Consider the following 13,678-nt stretch of genomic DNA (forward strand, 5'->3'; position numbering starts at 1 on the left):
CTGGGCAAGTACATTGCTTTTCCAAAGAGTTCTGACGACTAAAATAATTAAAAAATTTTTAAAACAATTAATTTACCCGAAAAACACGCATTTTTGAGTATATGTGTGATATGCTGGCCGCATATTGATAGTTCTGCTAAAAATTAGACAGTTCTCTTCTAGTTCTGGGCGAGTACATTGCTTTTCCAAAGAGTTCTGACGACTAAAATAATTAGAATATTTTTTAAACAATTAATTTACCCGAAAAACACGCATTTTTGAGCATATGTGTGATATGCTGGCTGTATATTGATAGTTCTGTTAATAATTAAAGAGTTTTCGTGTAGTTCTGGGCGAGACATATATGTTGCGAAAATGCGTGTTTTTCGGATAAAATAATCGTTTAAAAAATTTTCTGACTATTTTAGTCGTCAGAACTCTTTGGTAAAGCAATGTACTTGCCCAGAACTACACGAAAACTCTTTAATTATCAACAGAACTATCAATATACGGCCAGCATATCACACATATACTAAAAAATGCGTGTTTTTCGGGTAAAATAATTGTTTAAAAAATTTTCTAATTATTTTAGTCGTCAGAACTTTTTGGAAAAGCAATGTACTCGCCCAGAACTAGAAGAGAACTGTCTAATTTTTAGCAGAACTATCAATATGCGGCCAGCATATCACATATATGTACAAAAATGCGTGTTTTTCGGGTAAAATAATTGTTAAAAAATTTTCTAATTATTTTAGTCGTCAGAACTCTTTGGAAAAGCAATGTACTCGCCCAGAACTAGAAGAGAACTGTCTAATTTTTAGCAGAACTATCAATATGCGGCCAGCATATCACATATATGTACAAAAATGCGTGTTTTTCGGGTAAAATAATTGTTAAAAAATTTTCTAATTATTTTAGTCGTCAGAACTCTTTGGAAAAGCAATGTACTGGCTCAGAACTACACGAAAACTCTTTAATTATCAACAGAACTATCAATATACGGCCAGCATATCACATATATGTTCAGTGTCCTCTATTTTTTATCTGCTAACTTTCCGTAGCAGATCATTTTTTTCGATCGGTGTTTTTTTTTATAAAATCACCAGAACTATCATTAAAAACTATCAGGAACTATAGAACTCGACTGCATGCGACAAGAACTCTCTTTTATTTTTGATCTGCTAGAAAATGATCTGCTACGGGAAGTTAGCAGATCATTTTTTCGATTGGTGTTTTTTTGGATAAAATCACCAGAACTATTACTAAAAACTATAAGGAACTATAGAACTCGATTGCATGCGACAAGAACTCTCTTTTATTTACCTCTGTGAAGTTGGCACCCCATTTTAAAAAAAATCAATTTTTTCTTTAGAGTTCTGAATGCACCCCAAAGAGTTCTAGAGTTCTCCATAAAATTTATAAATAGTTCCGGCGAATTAGACAAAAAAATCAATTATTGAAAGTATGGGGTGCTAACTTCACAAAACGTTATCACAAAATTGACGATAACAGCTTAATCGTCGGAAATAATTAAAAATATCATTAGAATTATTTGTAGAACTCTTGAGGTGCTACCCAGAACTCCAACGAAAAAATAAAATTCCAAAAAAATTTTATTTTTATTGGAACTTAGAATATTTTCTTAATCGGTGATACAAAAAATAGCGAGAACTTTTTATATATTGGTCTGAGCGCTTCGAACCTTAATAATTATCGTTAGAACTCTTAAGGTGCTACTCAGAACTCCAATAAAATAATCAAAACTTCAACAAAATTTCTCGCTTTTCCTGACCTAGAAAATTTTCAATCGGTGATACAAAAAATTGCGAGAACTTGTTATATATTGGTCTGAGCGTTTCGAACCTTAATAATTATCGTTAGAACTCTTGAGGTGCTACCCGGAACTCCAATAAAATAATCAAAATTCCAAAAAAATTTCTCACTCTTTGGGACTTCAAAAATTTTCGATCGGTGATACAAAAAATTGCGAGAACTTGTTATATATTGGTCTGAGCGTTTCGAACCTTAATAATTATCGTTAGAACTCTTGAGGTGCTACCCGGAACTCCAATAAAATAATCAAAATTCCAAAAAAATTTCTCACTCTTTGGGACTTCAAAAATTTTCGATCGGTGATACAAAAAATTGCGAGAACTTTTTATATATTGGTCTGAGCGTTTCGAACCTTAATAATTATCGTTAGAACTCTTGAGGTGCTACCCGGAACTCCAATAAAATAATCAAAATTCCAAAAAAATTTCTCACTCTTTGGGACTTCAAAAATTTTCGATCGGTGATACAAAAAATTGCGAGAACTTTTTATATATTGGTCTGAGCGTTTCGAACCTTAATAATTATCGTTAGAACTCTTGAGGTGCTACTCAGAACTTCAATAAAATAATCAAAATTCCAAAAAAATTTCTCACTCTTCCTGACCTAGAAAATTTTCAATCGGTGATACAAAAAATTGCGAGAACTTTTTATATATTGGTCTGAGCGCTTTGAACCTTAATAATTATCGTTAGAACTCTTGAGGTGCTACCCGGAACTCCAATAAAATAATCAAAATTCCAAAAAAGTTCTCGCTATTTTTTGTATCACCGATCGAAAATTTTTCAAGTCCCGAAGAGTAAGAAATTTTTTTTGGAATTTTGATTATTTTATTGGAGTTCCGGGTAGCACCTCAAGAGTTCTAACGATAATTATTAAGGTTCAAAGCGCTCAGACCAATATATAACAAGTTCTCGCTATTTTTCGTATCACCGATTAAGAAAATATTCTAAGTTCCAATAAGAATAAAATTTTTTTAGAATTTTAATTTTTTCGTTGGAGTTCTGGGTAGCACCTCAAGAGTTCTACAAATAATTCTAATGATATTTTTAATTATTTCCGACGATTAAGCTGTTATCGTCAATTTTGTGATAACGTTTTGTGAAGTTAGCACCCCATACTTTCAATAATGGATTTTTTTGTCTAATTCGCCGGAACTATTTATAAATTTTATGGAGAACTCTAGAACTCTTTGGGGTGCATTCAGAACTCTAAAAAAATTGATTTTTTTAAAAATGGGGTGCCAACTTCACAGAGGTCTTTTATTTTTGATCTGCTGGAAAATGATATGCTAGGTTCACGAACATCATAGGTAAGTTCTGCAAATAAAATTTAATAATGCACTATACGAAACGTACGCGCCTATCGGGAGTAATTCCAGTTCGTTAATAATAATATTTCCATTTTCGAAGTATAATACCTCATGAAACATAAGCTAAACATATTTTAGAAGTAAAATATAATTACAAATGAGTCACCATGAAATGAAAGAAGGTTTCTCCCTTGAATCTTGAATCTCTTGATGTGCTTTTTTTTCGAATAACATAGGGAGACGGGTTCCCTTTGTCGCTAAAGTAAACGTCGACTACTGCTAATTGCGGGATCACGTGCCTCGAGGTCGCGGAGTGTATTCACGATAAGGTTGTATTCGCATGACCTTAACGAGACCTCTAGACGAATAAACTCAGCGATCATGCATGTTGTTCGAAACGAAAAAGAATACTCAAGCGATTATAACCACTATCAAGGCAAAAATATAAATTTGTTGACTTTATAATTGTTTCGCGTCTATTTTAATGAATATAAAAAAGTACCATCTTTCTTCTTTACACGACTCCGTGATATATCTCTTACATTTTGAACCCGCTAAACGGTCGTGCAAATGAAACCGAAACAACCTTGCTAAAAGATCGCGCGTGGATCTTTTTTCCCGGCTCTTTCTTCTCGCCGGTTGATAGCCAGTGTTAATTCTCTTCGCCTCCTGCGCCGGCGTATAGTAATGACGGACATTAACCAATTAGCGCCAGCGCTACTCTCCTCATCTTTCTCCGCCGCGATCCCAGGCTACTCTTAAACGGCCCGCAGGAAGACGCTCCAAAACGGTCGACTATTTTCGGTGATATGTGCTAACGAAATACGCGAGCACCGGAACCTCGGGCGAAACGCGGACGGATATTATTTCTCCGGAGACCGCGCCTTTTTGTGTCCGCGCGCGCGGTGTCTTTTGCGGACGCAATTAATCTCTAACCCTTTGCTGTACCTAAACGCTTCAAATATCATGCTTTATTTCTTGGAATTCTGTATGCAAGTTAATTCGAAGTAAAATATCAATGCAAGAAAATTTTATTAATTGTTAGCATTATGTAAGCCTTACTTAAGATTTTATATTATCTAAATTGTATCAACATCAAATTTTATAAATAATATTTTTCGGGGTAAAATAATATTAAAAAATATTATAAATTTCAATATTAGATAATTCACTGTCAGATAATTTTTGAATTGAGCTTAAACAACGTACATTAACGTACATTAAATGTTAAAATGTATAAAATAGTAGAAGGAAAATTTCTAATCTAATTATCTATGATTTTCAAGCTCAATAATAATACTAAATTATATTAGACCATTATATATTAAGCTTATGACAGATATTCTAAGAAATGGCAGCAGTTACTTAATAAAATAACCGGATATTTCAAAATTTATAACTCTAATCTCTATTCTTGCGTCCTTTCCTTTATCTCAAAGACCAGGTACTAGTTAGACTGTAATAAAGGGAACGATGGAGATCGTAAAGGGTTAAAAATGAATATTTTAAACATGACGGTCGCTCCGAAAATATGCAGAACGATGAGATTGTTGACCAAATTACATGCAGATCAACTCCAAGGAATCTCATGATTAAAAGCATAAGTAATAACTAAAAATGTATTTACTAGTTCAAAGCTCTGTGCGACTTTGAGATGCTTCTGTCTTTGCTTCATAACTGATGTTTAAATATTCATGTATACCTATACCGGGACGAGCATAATTGAATATTTATGGATGTTCGAGGTAAAAGCTTTGGAAACTACATTTCTATATTCCGCAATATTCTATGCTCTTTAAATCTATCGAAATATTATATCTATGGAACGAACAGCAAATTCCGTATTTTGTAATTTGCCACATAGTTTTGTATAATATTATACGAGATGTATATGCAACGAGCTAGTCTCCGAAAGTGTAGTGATTTTTGTTGTCGTAAATAACATAAACCAACTTTAATGTTAAAAATAGAATTTTATAACAAACATTATCATGACATTACGAAATAAAAACAGTTGTTCATTTTATATGACAAATATATAATGTTTTTCTAGTTTACATTAACTTAATTTCGACTCTGTTTCCCTCTCTTTAAAATTTTTAAAAATATTCTCATGCTGCCACAATATGCAATATGCTGTTTATATTTTCTTTCTTTTTTTGTCAAAATCCTATTTACAACAAAATAAAATAAATTTAAAATGGACGGTGTTAATCAAGATTTCAAATCGCTTTGAAAAATTAATAATAAACAATTCTCCAGGAAATTAAATGTGACGCGTTAAAATTTAATTAAAATAACCTCAAATTATAATTCAACAATCTCGTTGCATAGTTGTATAAGCGTGTTTTGCGCGGCATATTTCGCAGCATTTTTCTCATAGAGAAGCTATCGGCCAATAATTTCTCGGCGCACTGATTCAAAATATTGTATAAATAAATGTGATATGGTACTCACCTCAACTATGCGAAGTTATACTCATCCGACGGACACGGTGCAGGAACGGTCGAACGCGCGGGCGCGCGCGCGCACACAGACACACACACGCGATAACAGGAGGGTGGACGAAGATCAGGTGGAGTTCGGCACCGGTGTACCGAGCGAAAGTTAGGCTAGGTCACATCAACGCCAGCTTACGTCGAAGACGATCTATCTCTCCCGCCGCGCACACCGCCCGTTGAGGAGGGTCGTCTTCATGCACGCGCGAATTACGAGCGTCTTGACGTCACTGCCTAAAGCATCTAACTTCAGGATTCTATACCCTTTTGAACGCCAACCGATGCACACTCGATAGTCGGCTATCGTCAACACGCATATGATGCATTCGGAACGCGCGATCGTCTTTTGAAAGAGAACGCGCTCGCTCACTCGCTCGCGTCGTGTTCGATTCGCGGGGGTCAGATAACCTTTTTCGCGTTTTGTCGTTCCTGTCTCCACGATATTCTTTTCGATGGAAAACGATCTCCCGTTATCGAATTTTTCATTCACTCGAGCGTATCGTCATACGTTTATGCAGAAGGATGTCGAGTGATGGCTGTGAGTTTCGATGACGACAGTTTCATCGCGTTGCATTTAGACAAGTGACGGTCTCGCATGATAGCTCAAAGCGATACACGATTACATGGATCCTGTTACACGTCGATCAGCCTGCATGTTCTGGCGAATAATTTATAATTCAGCAATGCATTAGCAGCGATCTCGTAGCGACCAAAGAGCGTTCGATACGGCCAAAAAGCGACAACCTAAAATTAAAAAGTTTGACAATCACAACAGTTCGAAATGATGTTTCGTCGCGTGTTTCACTTCCAAGTTTTTATAGATACCTCGCATTTGTCAATCAATATAAAGCACAAGCCTCGAAGACGTGCAACGTGGTATATCTCGCGTGGCAAGCTGGCGTATGCGCGCACGCACACAACGGTCGCGCAGATTCACGAGAGAGCACAGCACACCAACCTAACCGATGCGCGGTTCGAGTACGACTGAGCAAGCCGACTACAGCTCGGCGAGCCGAAAGCCACGAGCCGCGTCAGCCGACCGGCGACGACGGACCAATCAGCGCTGTCCTTCGCGCAAGCAGACGGATACACAATGATTGACCATATGTTCGCGTAATTCTCACTTTTATGCGTAATTCTCACTTCTCATATGAACGGAGCTTCGTATAAATTAATCATGTCTTAAAATTAAATATTTTTAGCAGCACAAGCTTTTATAAAAATAAGAATTTATCAAAATTTTTGCTTTTTGCTTTTGCTTAAACGGTTATAAATTAAAGTAGTTGTAGGAGTAGGATTTGAATCGCCCTCTAGCTACCGAAAAATCTTACTCCCTACTCCTTGTCTCACCGTGAGAGACCGGCGATACCAAGAATTCGGACGACGATTCCGAGCAGTCGAAATCGAGACATTGTACAAATAAGAAGCTAAAATAAAGAATTGATCGAAGCACGGTATAGTTTCTTGACGCCTGTCTGTTAAAGTTAAAAGAGAATTGATAAATCGGAAAAGCCTCATCGTAAATAGGCAACCTGACAGATCGTGAATCGGAATTGACTCGCGAGTTGAATATTCGTAAAAGACGCCCTACAGTTTTTCTCAGAAGTGGAATCGAAGCTCGCGGAGTTGATAATAACGAACAATTGATTTTGCATCGCGGTTGTGTTTCGCGTTATTGATTGGGACGCGTTGCGCGAATTGCGATTACGGCGTGCGGATCGTTACCTGCAATCGAAGGGCGGGATCGACACTGTGTGTTTTGCATAAATTGACCGTTATCGAGATGTCGAAAGAGCCGTCAGATATATCGTTGTGCAACTACACCGTCGTGCAGTTAAAAGAGAAGCTCAAATCGATGAAGCTTAATACGACAGGCACTAAGGATGAACTAATATTAAGATTATCGAAGGCCGATTCAAGAATATGGGAAAAAATGACGACAATGAAGACAGAGGACGTGGAGAGCGATGAGGACACACCGGGCTCCCCATCGGAAGCTCGGAATATGCAGAATGCATCCGTCATTGAGGCAATCCCCGAGCACGTAAGGCGAGAACTTGAATTACTCCGCCGAGAAAAAGCGGTGCTGGAAAGAGAATTGCAGCTGGCGAATCGAGAGGCCGGTGAGGCGCGATCAAACTTGCGAACGTCCGTTGAGTCTGTTGATAGTGGGCAGAGCTCACGAACAAATATCAATATTAATAACATCGGCGGGCTCATCGGCGAATTTCAAGGTTCCAACGACTCATTTCAAACATGGGAGAAACAAATCGAGCTGCTTCGAAGAACATATGCCTTAAACGATGATATGACAAAAGTTCTAATCGGCTCTAAATTGAGAGGAAAGGCGTTACGATGGGTTCATTCGAGGCCGGATTATTTGGAAATGACCGTAAATGAATTATTAAGAGAGATGAGAGCGATCTTCGATCATAGACCGAGCAGGCAGATGCTACGCAAAGAATTTGAGCAGCGGATCTGGCGGGGCAGTGAATCGTTTGCCGACTATTACCACGATAAAATTGTTTTGGCGAATCGCGTACCGATTGATGAGAGCGAAGTCCTTGACTGTGTCATCGATGGCATACCCGACTACCAGTTGTGTAACCACGCAAGAATGCAGCGCTTTGGTGCGGCGTCGGAGTTATTGGAGGCTTTCAAAAAAATCACGCTTCGACCCGAAACAAAAGAACGTTCCGTATCGGGCACTAAGAGTGGCAGAGGGTCAAGGGAGCCGAAGGTCACTAATCGCGTGGACGAGTCGTCCTCAGGGTACCGGCCGATCATCAGATGCTATAATTGCAGCGGACTGGGTCATTTGTCAGCGGATTGTACGCGACCGCGGCGTGCAAGAGGTGCGTGTTTTAGTTGCGGATCGATGGAACATCGCATCGAAAATTGTCCAAAAAAGAAAGTGCTGCCAGAGAATACCGCGAATTTGGTGCAGCTTGCGCCCGTGACGGTGCCTTATCAGCTGTCCGTCGAATATTCCGTCGAAAAGGAAGGTGGTAACGAATGCCGGTATAACCTTGCGGCGATTGTAGATTCGGGCTCACCGGTTAGCTTAATAAAAAGCGCGTACGTGCCCGAGTGCATGCGATCTGACGTCGAACCGAGTAGTTGCGAGTTTCGCGGTATTAACGGAACGAAATTAATAGTCTTGGGCGTATTTGCGCGGGAAGTGCGTGTGGAATCGATTCCGGTGACGATGTCGTTTTTAATTGTACCCGACCACACGATGGTTCATGCCGCATTGCTCGGTAGAGACTTTATATCGTGTCCGTCTCTAACTATTACGTTAGGAGAAAAGATCCGAGTGACTCGTGCCAATGGCGAGCGTGAGAACGAACAAGGTGATTGCCTGCACGAAATTATAAATATTGACACGGCGAGTGCGTTTAAGAAACTGTCCGAACATTTGGATGTAAATCCTGCGATGAACTACGAAATCGCCCAGCAAGTACGAGATATGTATGATAAAATTTCGGAGATGCATATCGAGCCTGTCTCCGTGGATTTCGAAATGAGCATTCGCTTGAAAAACGAGCATCCTATCGCTTTTCGACCGAGGCGGTTAGCCTTTTCCGATCGAGAGAAATTACGTGTCATTCTGGAAAATTTGCGGAGCGAGGGTATCATTCGACCTAGCGAGTCCGAATACGCAAGCCCGATTGTTTTGGTTCGAAAAAAAAACGGCGAACTGCGGCTCTGTATAGATTATCGCGGAATAAATAAAATCACCATCCGAGACAATTTTCCTACTCCGTTGATTGAAGATCATTTGGATCAATTACGGGATAAGCGGTATTTTAGCAAGCTCGATCTTAAAAACGGTTTCCATCATGTGAAGGTTGCCGAATCGTGTATTAAATACACCTCGTTTGTAACTCCGTTAGGACAAGTTGAATATTTACGGATGCCATTCGGATTGACTAATGCCCCTCGGGCTTTTCAGCGTTTTACTTATAAAATTTTTAAACCGCTCATCGAAAGTAATGAGATTTTGTTATATCTTGACGATATCCTAATAGCGACGGAAAACATCGACGATCATCTTCGTATTCTGTATGAGGTATTTCTCCTTGCCCGCCGGCACGGACTAATTTTCCGTCTAGACAAATGTACATTTTTATATGCCGAGATAACCTATTTGGGGTATACAATTAGCCACGAAGGTGTACGCCCGAGTAATGAGCACATAGCGTCCATAGCGGAATACTGCATTCCCCGTACTGTGAAACAAGTACAACGATTTATAGGATTAGCCAGTTACTTTCGCAGATTCATTCCTAATTTCTCGCGTCTAGCAAAACCGTTGTATGACCTTATTAAGAGTAATAAATTTAATTTCGGGTCAGCCGAATATGAGGCTTTTAATGCACTGAAGCGGGGCCTAACGTCACCGCCAATACTTGCAATCTATTCTCCGCAACTTGAAACTGAGTTGCATTGTGATGCAAGTTCGAGTGGATTTGGCGCAATACTGCTGCAAAAACAAGTCGACGGAAAAATGCAGCCCGTGTTCTATTTTAGCCGACGAACTTCTTTACCTGAGTCGAAGTATCACAGCTTCGAGCTCGAGTGCCTTGCGGTTGTCTACGCTATCCAACGATTTCACATTTATTTGTCCGGTAGACCTTTTAAAATTGTAACCGATTGCGATAGCTTTCGACTTACTCTCCGCAAGCAGAATATAAACCCACGAATATCGCGGTGGGCTATGTATTTGCAGGGGTATGATTTTCAAATCGAACACCGGCCGGGAACACGTATGCAACATGTCGATGCGCTCAGTCGATGTAATAGCGTTTTAATTTTAGAAGGAAATACTTTTGAGCGAACATTATTTATTAGACAGGACCAAGACGAGGAAATACGGAGAATTAGAGACGATTTGGAAATGCGTGAAAGTAAACACTTCGAGCTGCGAGACGGCTTGGTATATAAAAAAGCGGGCAAAAACAAGTTGTTATTCTATGTACCGATGTCGATGGAAACAAATGTAATCAGAACGGGACACGATGAGTTAGGACACGTTGGCCTCGAGAAGGTGATCGAAAATTTGACGAAATTGTATTGGTTTCCGAATATACGGAAGAAAATTAAGGCTTATATTCTCAATTGTTTGAAATGCATTGAATACTCTCCAGTTAGTGGAAAGACTGAGGGTTTTTTGCAAAGCGTTCCTAAGGGCGATAGGCCATTTTTTACAATTCACGCCGATCACTATGGTCCGTTAGAAAAAAGTAAGAAAGGCAACAAATTTATATTGGCGATTGTCGATGGATTCACCAAGTATATTCGACTATGCGCTTGCAAATCCACAAAAACAGAGGAAGTCGTGAAACATTTGCAAGATTATTTTCGATCGTATAGCAAACCTCGACGATTGATAACCGATCGCGGAACCGCATTCACATCTAGCGTTTTCAAGGCTTTTCTAGAGCGAGAATCGATAAATCATGTGCTCGTTGCCGTCGGGACACCGCGCGCGAATGGGCAGATCGAGAGATTTAATCGATTGCTTACTCCAATGTTAGCAAAGCTCTGCGACTCCCCATGCAATTAGGATAAAATTATTAATAAGGTAGAATTTGCTATCAACAATACGACGTGTCGATCTACCGGCGAACCGCCTAGTAAATTATTATTTGGTATTTGTCAATTGGGAGAAGTAAACGATAATATTAAATTATTTCTGGACGACTATTCGGATAACGAAAGAGATTTTAATGAGCTGCGGAAGGCTGCGGCGAAAAATATTATGAATAATCAGCGAATAAACGAGCGATATTATAATGCTAAGCATAAAGCAGCGACGATATATCAAGCGGGTGATTATGTGATGATCCGAAACGTAGATACCACTCCTGGCACCAATAAAAAGTTAATTCCAAAGTTCAAAGGGCCGTATGTCATAAAGGAGGTTTTGGACCATAATCGATACATCGTAAAGGACATCGATGGGTTTCAGCTAACGCAGCGATCGTTCGAAGGAACCGTAGGTCCTGACCAGATGAAGCCCTGGATTCGTAGAGATTGACTCAATTAATCGTTTACCTATAGTTAAATGTATTTTTTATTTTTTTGTAGAAAATTATAAAAGCGAATTATCTCGAGCATGACCGAGGACGGTCAAATGGTCAGAATGGCCGACTGTAGGAGTAGGATTTGAATCGCCCTCTAGCTACCGAAAAATCTTACTCCCTACTCCTTGTCTCACCGTGAGAGACCGGCGATACCGAGAATTCGGACGACGATTCCGAGCAGTCGAAATCGAGACATTGTACAAATAAGAAGCTAAAATAAAAAATTGATCGAAGCACGGTATAGTTTCTTGACGCCTGTCTGTTAAAGTTAAAAGAGAATTGATAAATCGGAGAAGCCTCATCGTAAATAGGCAACCTGACAGATCGTGAATCGGAATTGACTCGCGAGTTGAATATTCGTAAAAGACGCCCTACATAGTTATTTATTGAATTATGTTAGCTGTACTGCAATATGAAGTTGCAACAATCTGGGGCACTCGAAGTAAGCACATCGCATCTAGATATTCGTGCATCAAGACTGTTAGTCAAAAATCGTGCGTCTCCGCTTTAAGCTGCACTTAAATTGCACTTCATGTTGTAATTTCATACATATCGTCTTGTGCAAATCCGTAATCAAAGCTAATGAATCATAATCAAAGCTGGCATTGACTCATAGTTCTTTATGCTACCTATTCGTATCTACTGACCGCTTTCTTTCATGTAAGTAAAAATTACTCGCGTGTACAAGTTAATATCGAGAGTGCCAAATAAAGTACGGTCGTTTAACCTAACATGGTTCGTGATGTACGCGATTGTATTTCACGTTGGCATATTGTCGTATATTCTGAATGACAAGCTTGCACACATAAAATAATTACTCATTTTGCATTAAATTTTTGAATACTGACTGTAGATTAATAACTATTTATTTTTATTTGTAGGAAGAGTGTCTGTTGCGAAATAAAAGTCTTAAGCAGCAGTTCGAGCAAAGAATGAAGCAGCTGACGGCGGTAACGGCGATACCGCGGCTGGTGAGTAAATTTACTCGATGTATGCAGATGATTTAATTATAATTCCGCCTTAGCGAATGAAAAGTAGAAGGTGTGCAAACTTATAGAATAATAAATTTTATACAAATATGAAATTTTTTCAACCATCACAAAATTTATTGCGCAGGATGATGTACGATGAAAAAGTAATAGGTTAACAGAATAACAATATTACTCCTTAATTTTATTCAGAGTATCAACGTCTTATTGTGAACATCCTTATTCATTTATTTTGCATTTATTATGTACTTTGCATACAAAAAGTTAATAATGATTTTAACAATTATTTTACACAAAAGATTTTTAATAATTTGTAATAGCATATAATATTTGAATTTGTTTTAGTTATTTCATTATTTCTGAATGTTAAATTTGATATTTTTTTGGATAATTTAATTTTTTTTTTAATATTTACATAATATTTTCATATTATATGAATGTAATGTGATGAAAGTTTTGAATTCAAACTTTATCTGCACTATCCGAGTTTCATATCTTCCTCGGGTCGTACACATACATTATGTCTGCTGTCAATTTTATGACACGTAAAGCTTACATTCCATATAATCCCCCGCGGCGGCGAACTCCGCGGGAGACATGCAATCTGTGGGAGCTATTTTGATACTTTAAAACGCGGCCGGAAAACCAGATAAAGGATTTTACTGTAGCCTGACGAACGACAATGTAGCGGGCGGAACGAATCAGGGATTTCTAGATTCCGGAAAGAAACCGATATCATGGCGCGAAGCTCTGCGGACGCTCATGTATATGTACATGCGAAATCGCGCAAAATACGAGATACGTCGTGATGAAATTCGAGGGAAGATACGATGCGTCCAACGACGAAAAATATAGTTTCAAGGAAAAAGAAAACTTTCCATTAAGGACACGGTCCCATATATGGTAACGTCAATGCACATTTTCTACATGACGACCAATGGATTATCAGAATATACGGAATTTCTTACTCGATTCGATATA

The 13,678-nt window shown here is 38.6% G+C and overlaps 1 protein-coding gene across 1 annotated transcript in view; it reads right to left on the reverse strand.

Annotated features, from left to right (window-relative positions):
* The window catches only part of Ddr (discoidin domain-containing receptor 2), a 198,787-nt gene extending 192,162 nt beyond the window's left edge, over window positions 1-6,625 (reverse strand). Inside the window, exons 1-2 of the mRNA XM_067348003.1 lie at window positions 6,445-6,625; window positions 5,579-6,363 (exon numbers count right to left, since the gene is read on the reverse strand). The gene's annotated coding sequence lies outside the window, so the exon portion shown is untranslated. The remainder of the gene's footprint in view (window positions 1-5,578; window positions 6,364-6,444) is intronic.
* Between the last annotated feature and the right edge of the window lie 7,053 nt (window positions 6,626-13,678).

Source organism: Linepithema humile, chromosome 1, assembly GCF_040581485.1.
Source record: "Linepithema humile isolate Giens D197 chromosome 1, Lhum_UNIL_v1.0, whole genome shotgun sequence".
Taxonomy (NCBI): Eukaryota; Metazoa; Arthropoda; class Insecta; order Hymenoptera; family Formicidae; genus Linepithema; species Linepithema humile.